This window comes from Callorhinus ursinus, unplaced genomic scaffold, assembly GCF_003265705.2.
Source record: "Callorhinus ursinus isolate GAN/ISIS: 27379988/994484 unplaced genomic scaffold, GSC_fseal_2.0 scaffold4, whole genome shotgun sequence".
In the NCBI taxonomy this organism is placed as follows: Eukaryota; Metazoa; Chordata; class Mammalia; order Carnivora; family Otariidae; genus Callorhinus; species Callorhinus ursinus.
Window position 1 is genome coordinate 55,326,373 of NW_027397066.1, and position 26,761 is coordinate 55,353,133.

Consider the following 26,761-nt stretch of genomic DNA (forward strand, 5'->3'; position numbering starts at 1 on the left):
ACTCCCCACTGAGCAGGGAACCCTATTTGAGGCTCCATCTCAGGACCCCGAGATCATGACCTGAGCAGAAGGCAGATGCTTAACCTACTGAGCCACCCAGATGCCCCATGATTAGGAGAATATTTTGTGTTGGTAATCACCGAGAAAAAATTATAAGTAAATGACAAAACTGTGTATAAGTATACATGCAAGAGATGATGGGTAATGTTACTAGTCAATAGGAGTTCTTTGAAGAGAATTGCTAATTCAACTTTGCTTCTGTGGAAAGTGCTGCTCAAAAGCTAGCTGGCCTGTGTGAGGAATAACTACTATACATTTTAACCAAACCTTTCATAATTGCTAGTATTAATTAAGCACTTGCTGTGTGTTAGACACTGTGCAAAGTGTTTTACATATGTTAATCTCATTTATTTCTCACTAAAAAAAGATTCGATGAAGTAGATCCTATATTCTCACATCAAAGAAGGAACAGAGAAGTTTAGTAATTTGCCAAGTTCATATAGTAGAATAAGAAAAAACTGGTGGTAGTAGCCTTTAGGCTCTTTGGCTCCCAGATCCTACTGTATTAACCACTAGAATACATTGTCCTATCAGAGTGTATCATGGCCCCTTATCAGCTGTAAGAAACCTATCCATATAAACCATAAAGTGCCCCAAACATGATGACACAATATAAAATACACAATATAAATTTGTGTAACCCAAACTGGATAAAGTAGGACAAATCATCTGAGTAAAATAATCTCTATGAAAATTGTGCATGTGTATGCATATGTCCATGAATAAGCAGAAACGACTTTTTTGTTTTAATAAACCTGTGGAAATTAAAAATCTTATATTTTTTAGTGATGTCTTTTCTGAGCTCCCCTATCACCAAAGGTAATCTATAGGGAAACATTGATTGCTTCTTTAAAACAGTTACTAACTTTTACAGAGTACTATTCAGAGTTTGGCAGACTAATCATATAGTTTGTGGTGTGTATTTCAATTCAAGTCTCCATATACTAAGATTTTATGGTATGTACAAAATTTCTGCCTGCTGGTGTCAACCTGATCCATAGTTATTTGCCAGCATACTTTAAAATAGTTGTCATGATTCACTAGAACAAACAATTTGTAACAATTCCCTGTAATATATTCATTTTATTCACTATCAGGGAATCAGATTCAGTTTTAAACAATTAAAATATAGTCTTTATTCAGTTTATTTGTGTTTATTGGGTGCCTACTAGACAGAGAACTCCCTGCTAAGTGAAAGATGAATCAAAGAGATAATTCTTATAGCCATTTTATGCTCTCAGTGGAAACAATTGCATATATAACTATAATAAAAATCAGTATACTATATTAGAGTCAGCATGATAGCATAAGAATTTAGATTTTAGAATCAAAAACAAAGAATTCTAGTTTAACACTATGCTGCTTCATATTGATGAGACCCCCTTTTCTCATCTATAAAATAGAAATTAAAAACAGTTTAAGAAGCTTTTATGAGTATTAAATAATACAAGATAAATAATAAAATATTTATTAATATATAATAAATGCATAACTATTCAATAACTACTATAAATTATGTAATATTATGAACAATATATAAGATAAAAGTTATATTTAAATAAATAAAATAATATTGATTAAGGTACAATCACAGTGCCTGGAGTAAAAGACATATATAAAATCTCTTATCTTTCTCATTTAATTCTTTCTCCTAACTAGAGAAAGAGACAAGTGCCTTCAGATGAAATGACACAGATAAAATGCATCAGAGCTCTATATAGAGATTGCTTTCTGTTGTTTGGGAGTTGGAGGTGGGGGCTAAAGAAAGGGAAGTTTTATTAAAGATGTGGTATTTGATGCTCATCTTGGGGTTTGAAGTATCTGGACATGAGCGATGACCAATATGCATAAAGGAAACCAGTGTTATGTCATAAATAAACTTCAATTTTTGAAAAAGCATCTCAATAATGGAACAGTATTAAGAAGCTTCTCAAACTATTGAATTTTAATTTTAGATTTGTGTTCTTAAATTTGATAGAAAGCTACATGAAGAAATTATATTGGCCATAAAGACTTAAGAGGTGGTAAATTAAGGTTTTTTTGAAAATGAAAAATGTGATTGTAATTATTCTGATGTTAAGATCACTGAAAAGCTAATCTACTCTCTCCAGAAAAATTTTTGGAGACTACAGCTAAAAATATGACTAATATATTGACGAAATCAGATGAGTTCAAAGGAAAAGCTAATGTAATTAAAGAGAAGTTACTATATACAAATTTTTTTATCATAGATCATGATAATAAAAGATGTGCTTCAATTAATTGCACAAAAAGGGACCACATATAGTATTTACATTACCAAAATTGGTTCTAGCTTTTGCAACAGGAATTTCTTTACAGAAACTTTAAATATCCCTTTTTTAATAAATAAATTTGACTTTGCATAAAACTTATTTGATATATATAAATTTAAAATATATAAATATAAAAAATATATATAAATATAAGAAATCCATTGCACAACATTAAGAAAATAAAATACCTACCAAAGGATGACATCTTGATTCTTATACACATGCTATCTTAAAGACTGTAGTAGTCACTTGTGAGAATCATTTTTGCCTTTATGTATTCACTTTATGTGTTACCTACTGAAGGACCAAATGAACTGTCTACTGTAGGAACTAGAGCTAATAGATAAACCTTTAAAGAGGCCAATGAGTTCACACTGGGATAAAACTTTCATTTTACTGCTCTATAAAACAGTTCCCTCAATATCTATCAAATTATTCTGAAGTATAATACCTGGGGAAAAAATCCAAATTCTTTAAAAATAGAAATGGAAACTTAAGTAATGAACCATGCTAAAAGTTAACCCGCAACCTTGTGATGATTGATATTTCCTTTAGAAGAAAATATAAATCCAAATATACATCATACATTACTTATATATTGCTTGTCATAAGATTTTTAAATTTCTTACCTGAAGTTTTCAGCCAGAACTTCAATAGTACTCATTTGCTATTTGAAAGTTGAATTTAAATAGATGCTAGTTGGGTAAACATAATATGGTGAGAAATATGATCTTAAATAAAGAAGAGATTGTACAGATTTGTTTACTCCTAAGGTATTCCACTTCCATTCCATTATTAAGCAGATTAACCTTGTGTTAAAGGTGTTCCCTTCTATTGGTTTTCTGGCAACTATTTGCATTAAATATCGCCTTTACTATTATGGTCTCTGCAGCCCTTCACCTTCTCTCCCCCCACCCCTAACCAAGTATGTCTGGATACATCTGAAATAATGACTGGTAATAATTAATAACCATTGATTATTATTAAGAAACATGGCAAATATCTCCCACACCCATGCAACATAAAATTATTATTATCACTACTAATTATGAAAAGAATTTTTTAATTGATTTCTTTTTTTCCTGATTTGTGTAATGATCAGAGGGGATTATGTTAGTTTACACAGTAGGTGCCACAGCAGAACTGAATTGCTCTGTATATGGAAGAAACAGCTCAGAAAAATTCCGGTGTTTCTACTATCTTTATATTTATTTTTTTTCAAAGGTACTGCTTTATGTTGGTTCATACCCTCTCAGGAGCTTCCCTGGCATAATCTGAAATTGGCCCCTGTATTCAGAGGGCAGGGAGAGACCAAAGAAAGAGGCAGTTCACTCCAGGTTAGCAGGTGGCAGTTTTAATAAGCAAAAGGAATTTACAGATGAAGCTTCTCTTGGATGACAACAAGATGAATGGATCCTTGCACCCACCTGCAAAATCTTAAAAGTTTATAAAGAGGTCTTAACTGAGTTCAATCACATATACCCTGTAGGTTTTCCCAACACCACATAATTATCTCAAGGCAACGTCCTTGGAAGAGCAAATGGAACCCACAGTCCAAGGACAGGGGAGAGGTAAGGATCTTCTGAGTGTCGGGGTCCAGCTCACAGGTCAACTGAGAATAGGCTGAGAAGAAGCCCCAGGGACAGGGGTGCTGGTTTCCTCAGCCAGACGGAGGGTGGCCAGTCCTGAGCTCTTCCCTTCTGGAGGGCAGGCTGCTGCAGCACTGCTATGGGGAGCACCCTTGCTGCCCCCCATCACTGACTGAGGGTAGGTGATGTCCCAGCAGAGGGAGCCCCTCTGCCCAGGGCAGCACCCCTCTGGCCAGCCAAAAGCACTCAGAAACCGAACCCTTCCCATTTCTTCTTCCCCACATGGTGCTGAGGCTCCCTGCTGAAAGGAAAAAACAAAACAAAACAAAACAAAAAACGACCTTCCCTAAACATTCCACCCCTCATGACCGGATCTTACAATCTTACATGCCCTCCTCTTGTGCAATGGGCCCTGAAAAGGCAGCCAAGGATTTCACTAGCATGGGGGTGGCTTGTTTGGCAGCTATTTGGCTGCAGTGGAAGCAAATGGCCACAGCAACAATATAGGCACATGTAAAAGAATACACAGATTAGGACAATAATTTCCAAAATCAGTGACAACTTTTTCTACAAAAGGCCATGATCTGAACCATTGATTTATCAGTTCCCCTAAGCTGCGGGTCAGATCACTTAGGGCATTCACTTGTGTCCTCGTGTGATTTAATAAATATGATACATTAGTAGGCTCATTCATCAGGTAGGAGAAAACAACATGTATCCAACACTTAAAATGTTAAAGATGTACAAGCCTTTGCAGAGATTTGGGTTTTGGACACATCCAACATTCTGTTTGGATAATGGCACAGGTGCTTCCTTGTGAGATAGTGATAGTGTCTAAGGTCACGGTCTCTGGGTCCTAGGATCGAGACCCATGTTGGGCTCCCTGCTCAGCAAGGAGTCTGCTTCTCCCTCTGCCTCCCCCCCAGCACGTGCTCACTCTTTCTTGCTCTTTCTCTCTCAAATGAATCAAGAAAATCTTAAAAAAAAAGATTGAGATCATACCATGCATATTTCCAGGCCACAGCGCTATGAAACTTGAAGTCCACCACAAGAAAAAATTTGGAAAGACCACAAATACATGGAGATTAAAAAACATCCTACTGAAGGATGAAGTGGGTCAACCAGGAAATTAATAGATAAAAAAAATACATGGAAGCAAATGAAAATGAAAACATGACAGTCCAAAATCTTTGGATGCAGCAAAACCAGTTCTAAGGGGGAAGTAGATAGCAATACAGGCCTTTTTCAAGAAGCAAGAAAAGTCTCAAATATACAACCTAGCCTTAAACCTAAAGGAGCTGGAAAGAGTAGCAAATAAAGCCTAAAACCAGGAAAAGAAGGGAAATAATTAATATTAGAACAGAAATGAATTATATAGAAATCAAAAAACAAAAAACAAACAAACAAAAAAAACCCCAAAACCGGTAGAACAGATCAATGAAACTAGGAGCTGATTCTTTGAAAGGTTTAACAAAATTGATAAGCCCCTAGCCAGACTTATCAAAAAGAAAAGAGAAAGTACCTGAATAAATAAAATCATGAATGAAAGAGGAGACATCACAACCAACACTGCAGAAATACAAACAATTATAAGAGAATATTATGAACTATTATATGCCAACAAATTAGACAATCTATAAGAAATAGATAAATTCCTAGAAACATATAGACTATCAAAATTGAAACAGGAAGAAATAGAATATCTGAACAGACCCATAACAAGCAAAAAAATTGAATCAGTTTTCAGAAATCTCCAACAAATGAGAGTCCAGGGCCATATGGCTTCTCAGGGCAATTCTACCAAACATTCAAAGAATTAATATCTATTCTTCTGAAACTGTTCCAAGAAATATAAAAGGAAGGAAACTCCAAACTCATTCTATAAGGCCAACATTACCTTGATTCCAAAACCAGACAAAGACCCCAATAAAAAGGAGAATTATAGGCCAAGATCCCTGATGAACATGGACACAAAGCTAACTGAATCAAACAGCACATTAAAAGGATTATTCACCATGATCAAGTGGAATTTATTCCTATATATTCCACAAATACAGCACCTTTTCTTGATGAAAACCCTCAAGAAAGTAGGAATAAAAGCAACATACCTCAACATCATAAAGGCCATATACGAAAGACACACAGTGAATATCATCCTCAACAGGGAAACACTGAGAGCTTCACCCCTAAGATCAGGAACATGACAGGGATGTCCACTCTCACCACTTTTGTTCAACATAGTACTGGAAGTCCTAGACTTAGCAACTGGACAGCAAAAAAGAAATAAAAGGCATCTAAATGGGAAGGAAGTTGTCAAGCCCTCACTATTTGCAGATGACATGATACTCTATGTAGAAAACCCAAATGACTCCACCAAAAAATTGCTAGAACTGATACATGAATTCAGCAAAATTTCAGGACATAAAATCAACATACAGAAATCTGTTGCATTTCTATACACCGAAAATGAAGCAGAAGAAAGAGAAATCAAGGTATTGATCCCATTTACAACTGCACCAAAACCCAGTAAGAGACCTAGGAAAAAAACCCAATCAAAGAGGTAAAGATCTATACCCTGAAAACTATAGAACACCTACGAAAAAATTGAAAATGACAAGAAATGGAAAAAATGCCATGTTCATGATTGGAAGAACAAATATTGTTAAAATGTCTATACCACCTAAAGCAATCTACACATTCAATGTAAACAAAATAACACTAAACAAAATAACATCAGTATTTTTAATCAGTGTTTTTCACAGATTTGGAACAAACAATTTTGAAATTTGTATGGAAGCAGAAAAGACCCTGAATAGCCAAAGGAATGTTGAAAAAGAAAACCAAACCTGCAGTCATCACAATTCTGGACTTCAAGCATATTACAAAGCTGTAATTATCAAGACAGTATGGTACTGGCACAAAAACAGACACACAGATCAATGAAACAGAACAAAGAACCCAGAAATGGACCCACAACTATATGGTCAACTAATTTTCAACAAAGCAGGAAAGAATATCTAATGGAAGAAAGACGGTCTCTTTAACAAATGGTATTGGGAAAATTAGACAGAAACATGCAGAAGAATGAAATTGACCACTTTCTTGCACCATACACAAAAATAAATTCGAAATGGATGAAAGAACTAAATGTGAGACAAGAAAACATAAAAATCCTAGAAAAGAACACAGGCTGCAACCTCTTTGTTCTCGTTGGTAGCAGCTTCTTACTAGACATGTCTCCAGAGGCAAGGGAAACAAAAGCAAAAATGAACTATTGGGACTTTATCAAGATAAAAAGCTTCTGCAGAGTGAAGGAAACAATCAACAAAACTAAAAGGCAACTTACAGAATGGAAGATATTTGCAAATGACATATTGGATAAAGAGTTAGGATCCAAAATCTATAAATAACTTATCAAACTCAACATCCAAAAAACAAATAATCCAGTCAAGAAATGGGCAGAAGAAAGTAGACATTTCTCCAAAGAAGACATACAAATGGCCTACTGACATGAAAAATGCTCAACATCACTCATTATCAGGGAACTACAAATAAAAACCACAACGAGATACCTCCTCACACCTGTCAGAATAGCTAAAATTAGCAACTCAGGAAACAACAGTTATTGGCAAGGATGTGGAGAAAATGGAACCCTCTTACTCTGTTTGTGGGAATGCAAACTGGTGCAGCCATTCTTGAAAATAGTATGAAGATTCCTCAAAAAGTTACAAATAGAACTACCCTACAACCCAGCAATTACGTTACTAGGTATTTATACAAAGGATACAAAAATACTGATTTAAAGGGGCACATGCACCCCAACGTATATAACAGCACTATCTACAGTAGCCAAATTATGGAAAGAGCCCAAATGTCCATCAACTGATGAATGGATAAAGAAGAGGTGGTACACACACACACACACACACACACACACAGATACAATGGAATATTAGCCATCAAAAAGAATAAAATTGTACCATTTGCAATGATGTGGTTGGAGCTAGAGTGTATTATGCTAAGTGAAATAAGTCAGTCAGAGAATGACAAATACCATATGATTTCACTCATAGGTGGAATTTAAGAAACAAAACAGATGAACATAGGGGAAGGGAAAGAAAAATAAAATAAGATAAAAACAGAGAGGGAGGCAAACCATAAGAGATTCTTAAGTGTAGAGAACAAACAGGGTTGCTGGAGGGGAGGTGGGGGGGTGCTAAGTGGGTGATGGGCATTAAGGAGGGCACTTGTTGGGATGAGCTCTGTTTTATGTAAGTGATGAATCACCAAAATCTACTCTTGAAATTAATAGTGCACATATGTTAACTAATTTGAATTTAAATAAAATCTTCAAAAGAAAAAAATCTATATTAAAAGTTCCAGCAAGGAAGAACAATGTAATTTGATAGGGAAATGCAATTTAATTGGCAATATATTCTGATAAGGTACGATAATCTTTTAAAATACAGTAGAGTTGTGAGTTATAATAGCTCAATTTCTCTCTAGAATTAAAAGATTTTTTCATAAAAAACTAATTTTATTTGAGTTGTTGAAAATTTAAGCAAAAGACACTTGACAGTCATGATAAAGTATGACAGAAGTTTCATTGACATAGTGCAGCATGATATTAAGACAAAATAAAGGGGAGTAAACAGATTTACTAGGAACTAATTAAATGTTCAATGAAATTATTTTTTATGACAAATAAGAGATACATTGCCTCTGAAGAGCCTCTTAAAATTAAAAATAATAATAAAAATCAGAGTCCTCTCATGTCTTTAGCTGAATACCAATCTGCACATGTATGTGACAAGCCTCCTGAGACTGGGGAAGAACTGTAGAAACAGAAGGGGATGTGGCAGTAGTCTGTATTTCCCCCACCAGAATGGAAAGACCCACAAACACTTTAAGCAGGGTCCTTAAATGTGTATTACCTCAGTGGTGGGATAACACCTCGGAAAAAGATGGTGGAGGAGTAGGGACCCTATTCCAACTGGTCCCCTGAACTGAGCTAGATATCTACCAGACCACTCTGAATACCCATGAAATCAGCCTGAGATGTAAGAAGATAGATCTGGATCTCCACAAACAGACTATCACCGACAGTTGGTTTCGAGGTATGAAGCAGGGAGCCGTGATTCCGTGGGCAGATATCAAAAGATAAATGGAAGGGGGAGGGAGCCTCTGGAATCCTGCACTGCTGGAGTGCAAAAGCCTCCCATGCTGGGGACCAGGGCACAGACTCCCAGACCAGTAGCAGTGGGGAAAGGACTTTAGGACAGGCCCCCGGAGGGAAATCCGGAGTGGTGGGGCCACTCATGCAAACTGGAGGTGGCTGGCAGTTTTAGAAGCACAAAGGGCATAGACGTGCCTGGATCTGGAGGCGAGGACTGGGAGCTCTGTGGAGGGGCACACAACCCAGGACACTGCAGTTTTAGCAGCACAGACAGAAACAGAGACAGTGTGTCCTGGAAAGCTCACTGAAGAACAGATTTTGATCTCTCCACTCTGAGGCAGAGGGTTGGAAACAATCTCTTCTGCTCTGACTCTCGGAAGAGATGCGGAAAGCTGCCAGAGAACAAAAACAGTTTCCACTGAGCCCATCCCCTGCCATAGGGGCAGGGCAACTCTGCCCAAATAGGGTTGTCTGAGTAACAGCATGGCAGGCCCCTCCCCCCAGAAGACAGGCTGGGAGAACAAGAGGCCAGCAACCCTAAGGTCCCTAGAAAACAGGTGCATCTTGCTTGGGTTGTGGTCAATAATTTGCACTCTGTACATTCCCTCAACCACCCCTCAACAGAATGACTAGGAGGAGGAACCCCCAAAATAGGAAAGACTTAGAGACTGTGACTTCTGCCACAGATTTACATATGGATATAGATATAAGCAAGATATCAGAAATAGACTTCAGGGTAACAGTTATGAAGATAATAGCTAGAATGGAGAAATCGATTAATGGCAACATCGAGTCTCTAAGGGCAGAAATGAGAGCTCATCTGGCAGAAGTTAAAAATGCTATCAATGAGATCCAATCTAAACTAGATACTCTAACAGCTAGGGTAAATGAGGCAGAAGAAGGAATTAGTGATCTAGAAGACAAACTGAAAGAAAGGAATGAACACGAGGAGGCCTGGAAGAAACAGCTTAAAATACATGAAAACAGAATTAGAGAAATAAGTGACACCATGAAACGTTTCAATGTCAGAATTATTGGGATCCCTGAGGGGGAGAAGAGAGAGAGAGGACTAGAAGATACATTTGAGCAAACTGTACCTGAGAACTTCCCTAATCTGGGGAAATGAAACAAGTATTCATGTCCTAGAGGCAGAGAGGACCCCTCCCAAGATCAAGGAGAACAGACCAAGGCTCTGGCATGTAATAGTAAAACTCGCAAATCTTAGAACCAAAGAAACCATCTTAAGGGGAGTTAGGGGAAAGAGATTCCTTACATAAAGAGGAAAGAACATTAGAATAATGTCAGACCTATCTACCTCAGTGGTGGAGTAAAATTTGCCCTAAAATAAGTATGTTCTGAAGATGATTTAACTTTATAGCAAGCTTCTAGTGGATCAAATTCCTAATGTCTCTACTAGAACAAGGACCCTGTATATCTAAAAGAATACCAAAAAATGAAAATAAAATTCCATCACCCAACAAGGTAAATTCACAATAAAAAGTTACATTTAACCAAGTATAAATATATGACTTAACAGCACATAAAATGTGGTCTCCCATTCAATAGATAAAGTCATAGTGATGACAGATGATAAAAATTAGTTGACAAGGACTTGAAAACAACTCTTACAGCTAGCACATGGTGAACAATATAGAGATAAGCATAAGCATGTGAAGAGAGAATAAAGGAGTTAAAGAAACCCATATTAGAGATGAAAAATACAACATCTAAAATTAAAAATCCAAGATCTATAAAGAACTTCTCAAACTCAACACCCAAAAAACAAATAATCAGGTCAAAAAATGGGCAGAAGATACGAAAAGACACTTCTCTGAAGAAGACATACAAATGGCTAACAGACACATGAAAAAATGTGCATCGTCATTAGCCATCAGGGAAATTCAAATCAAAACCACATTGAGATACCACCTTACACCAGTTAGAATGGCAAAAATGGACAGGGAAAGAAACAACAACTGTTGGAGAGGTTGTGGAGGAAGGGGAACCCTCTTACACTGTTGGTGGGAATGCAAGTTGGTACAGCCACTTTGGAAAATAGTATGGAGGTTCCTCAAAAACTTAAAAATAGAGCTACCCTATGACCCAGCAATTGCACTCCTGGGTGTTTACCCCAAAGACACAGATGCAGTGAAAAGAAGGGCCATATGCACCCCAATGTTCATAGAAGCAATGTCCGCAATAGCTAAGCTGTGGAAAGAGCCGAGATGTCCTTCAACAGATGAATGGATAAAGAAGATGTGGTCCATATATACAATGGAATATTACTCAGCCATCAGAAAGGATGAATACCCAACTTTTACATCAACATGGATGGGACTGGAGGAGATTATGCTAAGTGAAATAAGTCAAGCAGAAGTTAATTATATGGTTTCACTTATTTGTAGAACATAAGGAATAGCATGGAGGACATTAGGAGAAGGAAGGGAAAAATGAAGGGGGGGAATTGGAGGGAGAGATGAACCATGAGAGACTATGGACTCTGAGAAACAAACAGGTTTTAGAGGGGAGTGGAGAGTGGGGATTTGTTAGCCTGGTGATGGGCATTAAGGAGGGCACGTACTGCATGGAGCACGGGTGTTATACGGAAACAATGGATCGTGGATCACCACATCAAAAACTAATGATGTATTGTATGGTGACTAACATAACATAATAAAATTAAAAAAAAATACATTGGATGGGGGGCACCTGGGTGGCTCAGTTGGTTGAGCAGTCAACTCTTAATTTTGGCTCTGGTCATAATCTCAGTGTTGTGGGATTCAGCTCCCTGTCAGGCTCCACAGCTTAATGTGGAGTCTGCTTGAGAGTCTCTCCCTCTACCCTTCTCCCCATTTATGCTCAACCTCTATCTCTCTCTAAAATAAATAAAATTTAAAAAAAATAAAAATACATTGCATGGATTAATAGATTAGACACAGTATAGAAAAAAATGAATGTGAAGACAGTAATAGAAACTACACAAAATGAAATGCAGAGAAAATTAAACACTCCCCACTAAAAAAAAATAATAACAAAGTATGGTTTCCACTGAAACACACCATGATAATGTTAATATAGTAAAGCTGGAGTAGCTATCTTAATATCAGATAAAGTAGATTTTCAGAGTAAAGAATATTATTAGGGATTAAGAGGGTCTCTTTATAATTAAAAGTGTCAATTTATCAAGAAGACATCACAATTTCATTCCTTCTCATTTGCCCCTTATAACCGTGAATTCAGTTCTTTGCATTCTTTTTTTTTTATTATGTGCTGTTAATCACCATACATTACATCATTAGTTTTTGATGTAGTGTTCCATGATTCATTGTTTGCGTATAACACCCAGTGCTCCATGCAGTACATGTCCTCTTTAATACCCATCATCAGGCTAACCCATACCCCTCCCCCCTCCCCTCTAGAACCCTCAGTTTGTTTCTGAGTCAATAGTCTCTCATGGTTCATCTCCCCCTCCAATTCCCACCCCCCATTTTCCCCTTCCTACTATCTTCTTTTTTTTTTTTTAACATATAATGTATTATTTGTTTCAGAGGTACAGGTCTGTGATTCAACAGTCTTACACAATTCACAGCGCTCACCATAGCACATACCCTCCCCAATGTCTATCACCCGGCCACCCCATCTCTCCCACCCCCCACCACTCCAACAACATTCAGCTTGTTTCCTGAGATTAAAAATTCCTCGTATCAGTGAGATCATATGATATATGTCTATCTCTGATTGACTTATTTTGCTCAGCATAATACCCTCCAGTTCTATCCATGTCCTTGCAAATGGCAAGCTTTCATTCCTTTTGATGGCTGCATAATATTCCATTGTATATATATACCACTTCTTCTTTACCCATTCATCTGTCGATGGACATCTTGGCTCTTTCCACAGTTTGGCTGATGTGGACATTGCTGCTATAAATATTGGGGTGCACGTACCCCTTTGGATCACTACATTTGTATCTTTGGAGTAAATACCCGGTAGTGCAATTGCTGGGTCATATGGAAGCTCTATTTCAACTTTTTGAGGAAACTCCATACTGTTTTCCAGAGTGGCTGCACCAGCTTGCATTCCCACCAACAGTTTAGAAGGGTTCCCCTTTCTCCGCATCCCTGCCAACATCTGTCATTTCCTGACTTGTTAATTTTAGCCATTCTGACTGGCATGAAGTGGTATCTCATTGAGGTTTTGATTTGGATTTCCCTGATGCCGAGCAATGTTGAAAATTTTTTCTTCTGTCTATTGGCCATTTGGATGTCTTCTTGGAAAAATGTCTGTTCATGTCTTCTGCCATTTCTTGATTGGATCATTTGTTCTTTGCGTGTTGAGTCTGATAAGTTCTTTATAGATTTTGGATACTAGCCCTTTAACTGATATGTCATTTGCAAATATCTTCTCCCAATCTGTTGGTTGCCTTTTCATTGCGTTGACTGTTTCTTTTGCTGTGCAAAAGCTTTTTATCTTGCTGAAGCCCCAGTAGTTCATTTTTGCCCTTGCTTCCCTTGCCTTTGGTGATGTTTCTAGAAAGAAGTTGCTGTGGCTGAGGTGGAAGAGGTTGCTGCCTCTGTTCTCCTTTAGGATTTTGATGGACTCCTGTCTCACGTTTAGGTCTTTCAACCATTTGGAGTCTATTTTTGTGTGTGGTGTAAGGAAATGGTCCAGTTTCATTCTTCTGCATGTGGCTGTCCAATTTTCCCAACACCATTTGTTGAAGAGACTGTCTTTTTTCCATTGGACATTCTTTCCTGCTTTGTCAAAGATGAGTTGACCATAGAGTTGAGGGTCCATTTCTGGGCTCTCTATTCTGTTCCCTTGATCTATGTGTCTGTTTTTGTGCCAGTCCCATACTGTCTTGATGATGACAGCTTTGAAATAGAGCTTGAAGTCCAGAATTGTGATGCCACCAGCTTTGCTTTTCTTTTTCAACATTCCTCTGGCTAATCGAGGTCTTTTCTGGTTCCATACAAATTTTAGGATTATTTGTTCCATTTCTTTAAAAAACGTGGATGGTATTTTGATAGGGATTGCATTAAATGTGTAGATTGCTCTAGGTAGCATTGACATCTTCACAATATTTGTTCTTCCAATCCACGAGCATGGAGTGTTTTTCCATTACTTTGTGTCTTCCTCAATTTCTTGCATGAGTATTTTATAGTTTTCCGAGTACAGATTCTTTGCCTTTGTGGTTAAATTTATTCCTAGGTATCTTATGGTTTTGGGTGCAATTGTAAATGGGATTGACTCCTTAATTTCTCTTTCTTCTGTCTTGTTGTTTGTGTATAGGAATGCCACTGATTTCTGTGCATTGATTTTATATCCTGCCACTTTACTGAATTTCTGTATGAGTTCTAGCAGTTTTGTGGTGGAGTCTTTTGGGTTTTCCACATAAAGTATCATATCCTCTGCAAAGAGTGAGAGTTTGACTTCTTCTTTGCCAATTTGGATGCCTTTTATTTCTTTTTGTTGTCTGAGTGCTGTGGCTGGACTTCTAATACTATGTTGAATAGCAGTGGTGATAGTGGACATCCCTGCCGTGTTCCTGACCTCAATTTTTCCCCATTGAGAATGATATTTGCTGTGGGTTTTTCATAGATGGCTTTTATGATATTGAGGTATGTACCCTCTATGCCTATACTCTGAGGAGTTTTGATCAAGAAAGGATGCTGTAGTTTGTCAAATGCTTTTTTTTTGCATCTATTGAGAGGATCATATGGTTCTTGTTCTTTCTTTTATTAATGTATTGTATCACATGGATTGATATGCGGATGTTGAACCAAACTTGTAGCTCAGGGATAAATCCCACTTGGTCCTGGTGAATAATCCTTTTAATGTACTGTTGGATCCTATTGGCTAGTATTATAGTGAGAATTTTTGCATCCATGTTCATCAAGGCTAATGGCCTGTAATTCTCCTTTTTGATGGCATCTTTGTCTGGTTTTGGGAGCAAGGTAATGGTGGCCTCATAAAACAAGTTTGGAAGTATTCCTTCCATTTCTATTTTTTGGGACAGTTTCAGAAGAATAGTTATTAATTCTTCTTTAAATGTTTGGTAGAATTTCCCTGGGAAGCCATCTGGCCCTGGGCTTTTTTTTGTTGGGAGGTTTTTGATGACTGCTTCAATTTCCTTAATGGTTATAGGTCTGCTCAGGTTCTATTTCTTCCTGGTTCAGTTTCAGTAGTCGATACATCTCTAGGAATGCATCCATTTCTTCCAGATTATCTAATTTGCTGGCATAGAGTTGCTCATAATATGTTCTTATAATTATTTGTATTTCTTTGGTGTTGGTTATGATCTCTCCTCTTTCATTCATGATTTCATTTATTTGGGTCATTTTTCTTTTCTTTTTGGTATGTCTGGCCAAGTGTTTATCAATCTTATTAATTCTTTCAGTGAACCAGCTCCTAGTTTCACTGATCTGTTTTACTGTTCTTTTGGTTTCTATTTCATTGATTTCTGCTCTGATCTTTATCATTTCTCTTCTCCTGCTGGGTTTAGGCTTTATTTGCTGTCCTTTTCCAGGTCCTTTAGGTGTAGGGTTAGGTTGTGTATTTGAGACCTTTCTTGTTTCATGAGACAGGCTTGTATTGCTGTATACTTTCCTCTTAGGCCTGCCTTTGCTGCATCCCAAAGATTTTGAACAGTTGTGTTTTCATTTTCATTGGTTTCCATGAATTTTTTAAATTCTTCTTTAATTTCCTGGTTGACCCATTCATTCTTTAGTAGGATGCTCTTTAGCCTCCATGTATTTGAGTTCTTTCTGACTTTCCTCTTGTGACTGAGTTCTAGTTTCAAAGCATTGTGGTCTGAAAATATGCAGGGAATGATTCCAATCTTTTGGTACCCAGTTGAGACCTGATTTGTGACCTAGGATGTGATCTATTCTGGAGAATGTTCCATGGGGACTAGAGAAGAATGTGTATTCTGTTGCTTTGGGATGGAATGATCTGAATATATCTGTGAAGTCCATTTGGTCCAGCGTGTCATTTAAAGTATTTCCTTGTTGATCTTTTGCTTAGATGATCTGTCCATTTCAGTGAGGTAGGTGTTAAAGTCCCCTACTATTATTGTATTGTTGTTGATGTGTTTCTTCTCTTTTGTTATTAATTGGCTTATATAATTGGCTGCTTCCATGTTAGGGACATAGATATTTACAATTGTTAGATCTTCTTGTTGGATAGACCCTTTAAGTAGGATATAGTGTGCTTCCTCATCTCTTATTATAGTCTTTGGTTTAAAATCTAATTTGTCTGATATAAGGATTGCCACCCCAGCTTTCTTTTGGTGTCCATTAGTATGATAAATAGTTTTCCACCCCCTCACTCTCAATTTGGAGGTGTCTTTGGGTCTAAAATGAGTCTCTTGCTGACAGCATATCAATGGGTCTTGTTTTTTTTATCCAATCTGATAGCCTGTGTCTTTTGATTGGGGCATTTAGCCCATTTACATTCAGGGTAACTATTGAAAGATATGAATTTAGTGCCATTGTATTACCTGTAAGGTGACTGTTACTGCATATTGTCTCTGTTCCTTTCTGGTCTATGTTGCTTTTAGGCTCTCTCTTTGCTTAGAGGACCACTTTCAATATTTCCTGGAGGGCTGGTTTTGTGTTTGCAAATTCCTTTAGTTTCTGTTTGTCCTGGAAGCTTTTTATCTCTCCTTCTATTTTCAGTTACAGCCTAGCTGGATATAGTATTCTTGGCTGCATATTTTTCTCATTTAGTGCTCTGAATATATCATGACAGTCCTTTCTGGCCTGCCAGGTCTCCATAGATAGGTCTGTTGCCAGTCTAATGTTTCTACCATTGTAAGTTACAGATCTCTTGTCCCGAGCGGCTTTCAGGATTTTCTCTTTGTCTCTGAGACTCATAAGTTTTACTATTAGATGTCAAGGTGTTCACCAATTTTTGTTGACTTTGAGGCGGGTTTTCTGTGCCTCCTGGGTTTTGATGCCCATTTCCTCCCTCAAATTAGGGAACTTCTCTGCTAAAATTTGTCCAATATACTTTCTGCCCCTCTCTCTCTTTCTTCTTCTTCTGGGATCCCAATTATTCTAATGTTGTTTCATCTTATGGTATCACTTATCTCTCGAATTGCCCTCGTGATCCAGTAGTTGTTTATCTCTCTTTTTCTCAGCTTCTTTATTTTCCATCATTTGGTCTTCTATATCGCTGATTCTCTCTTCTGCCTCATTTATCCTAGCAATTAGAGCCTCCATTTTTTATTGCACCTCATTAATAGCCTTTTTGATTTCGAATTGATTAGATTTTAGTTCTTTTATTTCTCCAGGAAGGGTTTCTCTAATAACGTCCATGCTTTTTTCAAGCCCAGCTAGTATCTTTAAAATCATCATTCTGAACTCTAGTTCCGACATCTTACTAATGTCCATATTGGTTAGGTCCCTGGCAGTCGGTACTGCCTCTTGTTCTTTTTTTGAGGTGATTTTTTCCATCTTGTCATTTTGTCCAGAGGGCAATAGATGAATGAGAGAACAAAATGCTAACAGGGTAACAACGACCCCAGAAAAATATACACTAAGCAAATCAGAAGAGACCTGAAACAGGGGAAAAGAAAGGCAAAGAAAGAGAGAAAAAAAGAAAAAGAAAAAAGATTAAAAAAAACAAACTATGATCAAATATGATCAGGTTGGTGCACAGATCAATGCCACACACTATATTTTGGGTGTATTTTGATCTGTTAGAAGACACTGCCTCCCAAAGTTTTAAAGAAAGAAAAACTTATATATGTACAAAAATAAGGGTAAATACGATGAAGAGATGCAATATGACTGTAAAGATGAAAATTATAAAAGATTTTATAAAAGGAATTAATAAGATAAGAAGTTGGTTGAAAAAAGAAAGACGACGAATTAAAAAATAAAAAGTGGGAGAGAATGTGATCAGGCAGGAGACTAGAACATAGCCATACACTGGAGATTTAAGGTATATTTTGGTCTGTTAGAAGAAACTGTATCCCAAAATTTTAAAGACAGAACAACTTATATATATATGTATATATACCATAAATAAGGTTAACTACTATGAAGTGATAGAATATGACTCTAAAAATGAAAAATAAAAAAGATTTTTAAGAAAGGGATTGATACAATGTTGGTTGAAAAAGGGAAAAAGAAAAATTAAAAAAAAAGAAAATTAAAAAAATTAACTTTGAAAGACTAAAGAATCATGGGAATAAAGTCATGAATTCTATGAGCTGTATTCCCCTAGTGCTGGCCTTCCACTGTTCTCATTGATCCATAAACTTTGTCTTGGTTGGCTGTTCTTGCTGATCTTCTGGGAGAGGGGCCTGTTGCAGTGGTTCTCAAATGTCTTTGCTGGAGGCAGAATTGCCCTGCCTTTGCCAGGTCCAGGCTAAGTAATCTGCTCCAGTTTGCTCTTGGGAGCTTTTGTTCCCTGCAAGCTTTCCATACAGTTTTGGAGGAGGAGAGTGAAAATGGCGGGCTCCCAGTCTTCGCCCCGAAGGAGCCGAGAACTCGGGGCTCCGCTCCTCAGTGCGCCCCCAGAGAAAAGCAGTCATTCACTCCCGTCTCCCCAGTCTCCGGCCGCACTCCGTGCTCACCTGGACTGTGATGGAATGTTTCTATCTCTGGCACACGACCCCATGTGGAGTCTCCAAACCCAGCAGATCCCTGCGGTGCGCTCCCTCACCACTCCTACTGGGGGAGGAAGGGCAGTTTCCCCGGATCTGCCGCTTGTTGGGTCCCTGCTGGAGGAGCAGTAGCCCGACTGTGCCGCGGATCACGGTTTATGGCAACCCCGAGCTGAGAGCCCACTCCTCGGCTCCATTTCTGCAGCCGGCTTCCCCGCTCCGATACCTGGGAGCGCTGCCGCACTCAGGCACCCCCGGTCTGTCTGTGACCCCGAGGGTCCTGAGACCACACTGTCCCAGCGAGGGTTCTACCTCTCGCTTAGCCACTGGAGCAACAACATCCCTCAGCGGAGCCAACTTCTAAAAGTTCCAATTTTGTGCTCCGCTGCTCTATCACTTGCAGATAGTGGCTGAAGGAGTTTCCCTCCCCCTGCTGTTTATCTTCCCGAATATTGCCTCGGATTCACTTCTCCGCACATCCTATCTTCCAGAAAGTGGTCGCTTTTCTGTTCAGAGTTGTTGCTATTCTTTTCTTCGATCTCCTGTTGAGTTCGCAGGTGTTCAGAATGGTTTGACCCCTATCTATCTGAATTCCTGGGACCAGATGAAATCCAGGTCTCCTACTCCTCCGCCATCTTGCTCCTCCAGTTCTTTGCATTCTTTTGAATTTCTTTGTACTATGATTATTTTTGTTCTTATTATTAAATAACATAGAGTATTATTTTATATTTTTAAAATCTTTATAAAGATACTGTTACTTTTGTTATATGTGTGCATATATGCATACATTTGTTTTATACGTAGAGCAAACAAAATGTTAACATACGGTTAGATCTAATCATTAATTGAATAAAACAGTAGAAAAATCCTCATGAGATTGAAAAACATAAAAGAGAAAGAAATAAAATATTTAATGACTAACAGCATGTAAGTCATGAGGGGTAAATGGAGTTAAAGTGCCATAGGATAATACATGGTTCAAGAGAAAAATGAAAATGCTGATTAATATTATGCATTGATAAATTTAATAAGAAAGTTAAGTAAAAAAATGAAGAAATAAGTTAACCCAAACTGATGTAATAAGGAAGAATAAATCAATTTATTCCAAGAACCATATAAGAAATTCAATCAGTAATTAAATAAATTCCCACAAAAACATTCCAGGTCCAGACTGGATTTCTGAGCAAGTTTTACCAAATACTCAAAGAACAGGTCATTTTAAATTTCCCCCCTGAGGGTAGGTAACCATGATATCAAACATGTTATGGACAGTACAAAAAAGAGAAATGACAGGAAAATCACACTGATAAGGCAATTAACACAAATATTAGCAAAACTTTTTCAGTTATGTGTAATAATCTTCAAGTACAAGTCAGGATTATTTCAGGAACTCAAATTTAACATTCAAAAATCACTTAATAAAATCCACAACATTAACAGATTAAAGGAGGAAAAGTAATAGGGTAATTTTTATAGATGTAGAAAAAGCCATTAGCAAAATTCAACATCTATTCATGATCTGAAAAAAAAATAGGCTACTAGGATTCAAGGGAACTTATTTAACCTGATAAAGGGTATCTACAAAAGCAGACTCTTCTAAATAGCTTCTAAAAGATGTAAAAACAAGTAAAATTAAGCTACATTGGTGTAGTGATGAGTTTGTATCTGGTAAAATTATGAAAAGAAAAAAAAAGATTTATTATCTAAAAGTGAGGATAATGGTAACCTCTGAAAGAAAAGGAGGAGAAAGTGAATGGCGATGAAGGGTTTTTCTAAATTATCAGAAGTGTTCTATTTCTAAAATGAAGGGTGGTTACATTGGTATACACTTTAGAGTTATCATTTAGAACGTTGGAGAAATTTTCGATCTTTATCATTCTGTTCTCATGTGACAATGCTCTTTGCTTCCCTTTATAGTGGGATCACCCACCAGATTGATTAATCTGACTTCCTGAATTTCTGCTCTCCTTATTTTCCTGCTCCAAAATATTTTCAAGAGAACTATAATCACTCCAGTCAAATTCAGTGCATATTCCCTTTCCCTCAAACACACAAACACCCTACCTTGCAGACCCATTTTTCTATCTACATAGCTGTCCAGTATGAAGAGAAAATCTTGCAGTTAATTCTGGCCATACCACAATGTAATAGAAAGAACAATATATGTAGTTGGTTCACAAATATTCAAATTTTAGCTTTACTGCTACTACTACTGTTCCTACACACACACACGCACACACACGCACACACACGCACGCGCACACACACACACACACATTCTTGGACAAGGTTTTAACATGAGAGCTTTAGTTCCCTTACTTGTGAAATAATATTTTTGTCATAGAATTGTGAAGATTATGTAAGATATATATTAAATCTATTTATGAAAATATACAAACCAGTTTTTCTGCAATTTGAATCTATTTAGACCTCTAATTGAACAATTTTGAAATTTCTAAGGCCTGGAAAATTTTTTGTTTTATTAAATTGCAAATGTGAATGATTTCCATAACTATATTAAAACAGAATAATCTTAGGACAATGACACCTTGCTTATCATTGCTTTGCTGTCATTATTGTTGTTGTATTTTTAAATATCTCATGGAACTAGGGAGTGAAATCCTATTGGTGAAACAAAACTATTTTCCAGCTATATTTTGAAACCCAATCATATTTTATTTCAATAGTCTCAAAAATTACATTAGAAAATCTTAGATATTTATTAAATTGTAATGAAGATATTTTTAGAAACGTTAATAGCTAATAATAAGTAATAATTTATATCATTTTACTGTTTTAAATGCTTTTATTCAACATGTCAGTTAGTCCTATATGTTGCTAATGAAATCTCCTTAAACTTTTAATATACTTATTATTTTAACTTATACATTGCAGTGTCCCTAATCTAAAAAGACCTTTCTTGCTAGATAGCAAGGAAGCTAGTGATTCGAGAACAGCCATGACATTTTCTATTAAATATGTTTTGTGTGTTAATATTAGTTTTATGTATCTATGTACCTATACAGACATACACACATAATTTGATATCATATATTTGTGTTATATACGAACATATTTATGTTACATATTTATATAAACACAACAAATCTATGATATACACAAGTACCTCTCGATGAACTTTATTTTTATTTCATTAACAAACAGGAAAATCCTAATAATTCAGCCTCATAACACCTGGTCAGCATTATCAACCACCATCCACGTGGTGGCAGCATATCCTAAAGCTGGATGAACTAGTCTGGGCGGGGGGGAAGTCCCGAGTGCGATCCAGTTTTAACCTAAGGCCTAATAATAGTCACAGCTGCCAAGCGATACACTTTTGTAGATTATCGTTTCAAAGGCGCTTTACAGTTTTTGGTTGAATCGTCACAAATTTCTCTGACCTTAATTTTATTTTATAGATGAAAGAATCAAGGTCAGAGAAATTAAGAACTTCCTGGCAACTGAAAGCTTTGGAATTATAGCTCATTTCCACCAATTACATATTCTCATTCTCTAGCCTCTAAATTATTCTTTTCCTTTCTCTTCAACTTTTATTAGCTTTCCTGTTCAGATTTACGACTATCACACACACATGATCATGGCAATCATTGTAGGATTTCAAAGCTATTTAATGAAAAATTTGATAATTTTTTCTTCTTCTCAAGCTTTTCATACTTTCCCATCCCCATGGCTAATGTTAGTCATTTGTCACATATTTTTCCTGACTATTTACACACTCCTACACATACGAACCCACATACACTCTAATACGAATGTGTGGGGGGGCATGTATGTGTGATTTGTTGATGTTGTTGCTGTCTATGACATGTTTTTATTAAAATGATATCACATTATGCACATTAATCTTGAGAAAGAAAAAAGTAGTTTTGACAACTATCAGCTGGTCTGTCCTACCACTGTCACCTTGGCCATGTTTCCTATTGAACACAAAAGATTTCACAGAATATCAGAATCAGATGAGGTCTGTCTGTGACTGGATAAGTGAGACAGAAACACGATCACTCTGTAATCGTGTCTAAGTCCAGCCAAAAACAAGAATACTGTGGAACAAAAAAAAATTAAATATCCTTCTCTCTCAGCTAACATGGGTGACTGATAGGTCTCTATCAATGACAGCTTTAGTCTCACTCCATCTTTCCCACCACCTAAGTGAAATATTAAGATGCTCATCACAGAATCGCTCCCGTTTTCTAGCAGGATAAACCCCAGCTTCCTGACCCCTTTCCCAAATCCCTTAAACCCAATCAGTTTCTCGATGCAGTAAATAACAAATCTCAGTTTTTGAAAAAATAATGCCTACACTTTTTCAACGTGGGGCTCAAACTCACAACCCCAAGATTAAGAGTTGCATGCTCTACCAGCTGAGCCAGCCAGGCGCCCCAACAGATCTCACTTTTCTGACAGCTGGCCCTTAGCACTATACAATTTGCTTTTTTAATTTGCTATACATCATGAGCCTTCTCAAGGTCAATATAATTGACCTATTCTATAATTTAGATTTACCACAGTTTTTTTTAACCAATTCCATACCAGTGGACAAAAATGCAATTTTTGTTACCACTGCAAACAATGCTACAATAAATACACACTGTTACTTCTATTTCTTTAAAAGAGATTTCCTAAAAATGACATTGATGGGTTAAAAATATGGTATATTTTTAATTATAACAAACTTTTTTGAAAAAAGCCTGTTACAGTTATATTCTTATCTTTAGCAGTAGATTCCACAATAAATTTCTTTGTCATTAAAAGACATCAGGTGAAACGATCTCGTACTGTCTTACTGAGCAGTCTTCTATTAGTGTGCTTGAGCATCTTTTTCTGTGTCCATTTGTTTATTTAGTTAATATTATTTAGCACCTGCTACTTATTATTCTACATGCTGAGCATATAGCAGTATTCAAGCAGATCAAGTTTCTGCCCTCTTGGAGTTTATATTGTTTGGGAAAAGACAGACACTGAACAGATAATGAAATTAACATACGTTAGATGGTGATAGATGATGTGGAGAAAAATTAAATTTGGTCAAGGGAAAAGGGATTGGAAAGTGAGCCTATTAGGTTTATAGGGTGTTCAGAGAAGTCCTCTAATAAAATGACCTTTGAAACAACTGAGGGAGTGAGTCATCTGGATGTCTGAGGCAAGCAGTTTACAACTGCAGAGAAGAGCTCTAACCTGAGGCAGGATAATGCTTAAAATGCTCCAAGAATTTTAAGAGGTCAGACAAGACTGGAGAAGAGAAGCAAGGAGGTCAGAGAGTTAAAAGGAAAGATACATGGACCCTGGAAGTCCATTACAACAACATTAGTTTCTACTCTGAGTGAGGCATGCAGTGTTACAGGAGGGTTTTAAGCTGGGGAGTGGCAGTATCAGATTCATGCCATTATGGGAGCTTTCTGGCTGCTGGGAGGAGGGCTGAGGGTTGAGTGTAGAGGGCAGGGCTGAAGCATAGAGACCACTTAGGAATTGCTATAATCAAAGCCATTAGTACCAGAAGTTTGGGGAAAAGTATTAGTGAGAGATGTGGGGAGAAGAGATCAGATTTGGGATATATTTTGAAGGCAGTGCTGCAAATCTTGGGAAAGAGTTGGGAATGATTCTAAGGTTATTTTACTTGAACAGCTGTCATGACAGAGTTGACACTGAAATGAGGCAGGATGTGGTGGAAGCAGGTTTGGAGGTTGGACTCAAAAATTCAGTTTGGGACACGTTATATTTGACATGCCTATTAAACACTCAGGTAGACATACTGGGTATACTTCTGGAGACAGAAGTTTTAAGTTCAAAGGAAAAGTCCAGAATGAAATGTAAACTTGGAAGTCATCAGCTTGCAGATGATTTTTAAAGCAATGAAACCAGATGAGCTCATCCATGGAGTAAGTGTAGATAAAGAAGCGATCCAAGAACTGAGTTCTGGAAGACTCCAGTATTTAGAGGTTGTCAAGATGAGGGGAAATCAGCAAAGGAGATGGAGAGGGGAGCAGCAAGTGAGGTAAAAGAACCAACTGGGAAAACAGGCATACCTCTTTGTATTGTACTCTGCTGTATTGTGCTTTGCAGATAGAGCTTTTTTTTTCTTTTTACAAATTAAAGGACTGTGGCCACCCTGTGTTGGGCAGCATTTTATATCTGCTTTCATCAAGTCTATTAGCACCATTTTTCCAATAGCACTTGTTCTGTGCCATATTTTGATCATTCTTGTAATATTTCAAACTTTCTCATTATTGTTATATTTGTTATTGGGATCTGTGACCAGTGATCTATGATGTTACTATTCTAATTGTGTTGGGGTGCCACAAACCATGCCCATACAAGACAGTGAGCTTAACTGATAAATGTCATATGAGTCCTGCCTACTCCATCAACCAGCTATTCCCCCATGACTGTCCTTCTCCTCAGGCCTCCCTGTTCCCTATGACACAACAATATTGAAACTAGGCCAATTAAAAATCCTACAATGGCCTCTAAGTGTTCAAGTGAAAGCAAAAGTCAATCAATGAGGGAAACCTGATTGTCATCTTATTTTAATAAATTACTACAGCCACCTCAGTCTTCAGCAGCCACCACCCTGATCAGTCAGCAATCAACATTGAGAAAAGACCTCCAGCAGCAAAAAGATGACCACTCACTGAAAGGTCAGATGATAGTTAGCATTTTCTTGGCAATAAGGTATTTTTAAATTAAGATATATACATTATTTTTTAGACATAATTCTATTGCACACTTAATAGACAACAATATAATGTATATGTAGTGTACATGTAACATGCACCAGGAAACCAAAAAATTCATTTGAGTAGTTTTATTGGGATATTTGCTTTATTGCAGTAGTCTGGAATCGAACCCGCAATATCTCTGAGGTGTAACTGTAGTGTTCCAAAAGCCAAATGGCAGCTTTCAAGAAGAAAATAACAATTAACTGTGTCCAATGCTGATAATAAGCCAATTAAGATTTGCCATGTAATTTAGCAATATGAAGGCTTTTGGTGAACCTGGCAGGGCAGTCTGATACAATGGTGGAGGTGAAAGCCTCACTGAGAAGATTCAAAGAGATTGTGATGGTAGTCAACACCTTCTAAGAGTTTGCTCTAAAGAGAACAGAGAAATGAAGTGATTGCTGGAGGCTAATTAGGGGAAAGAGATTTTTGTATTTTTTTTTAACATGGAAGAAATAACATTCATGGGATAAGGGAATGATGTGCAAGAAAGAGGGGAAATACTGGTAGAGTGACATTCTTGAAGAGGCAAGAGAGTAAGTGAGCATGGGAGCTAGTGCAGTTCTGGGAGGGATGGCGTCATGTGACCACATAGACAGTACATCCACAGGAAAAGGTAGGAAGGAAGAACATAAAGAGTTGTGCCTAGGCTGGTTGACTGGAGTTTGTGGAAATTCTCTTCTGATTCCTTTTGTTATGAAATGGGAGGTGGTTTTGGAGGTTTGAGAACAGCACAGAAAGTATGAAATAGTTTTCTAGAAGAGTGGAGAAGTGATTGAAACCAGAATACAGTAGAAGTGTCAACACTATAATCATGATTAAGAATATAAATGGTACTATTCAGCATAATTGTGGATTTTTCCAACTCCCTTCTGCTGCCAAGATTGGGGTTTTGCCAGAGCAATATGAGGAGAGGGTAGAGGAGCTAACAAGTATATGATCAATACAACAGAGTGATTGATATAATGGTCCATGAAATCTCTGCTGGGTAAATAAGTAAATAAGGATGTCAATGACATGATGGACAGTGATGAGCGGCAAAATCAATGGATTGTTGATCCCAGTGTGTTCAAAGATTGCTGAAATTATAATACTAGAGTGAGTTTAATGAACATTTGGTTATCTCCTTGCCCCAAATTTTCTAGTCATATTCTTCACATTTTTTAAGATTTGTTTTGTCAGGGCACCTGGGTGGCTCAGTCGGTTAAGCGTCTGCCTCCTGGGATCGAGCCCCACACCGGGCTCCCTGCTCCGCGGGAAGCCTGCTTCTCCCTCTCCTACTCCCC

The 26,761-nt window shown here is 37.3% G+C and overlaps 1 long non-coding RNA gene across 1 annotated transcript in view; it reads left to right on the forward strand.

The window, feature by feature from the left end:
* LOC141372613 (uncharacterized) overlaps positions 1 to 26,761 on the forward strand; it is a 69,180-nt gene that overhangs the window by 22,781 nt on the left and 19,638 nt on the right. The window lies entirely within an intron of this gene.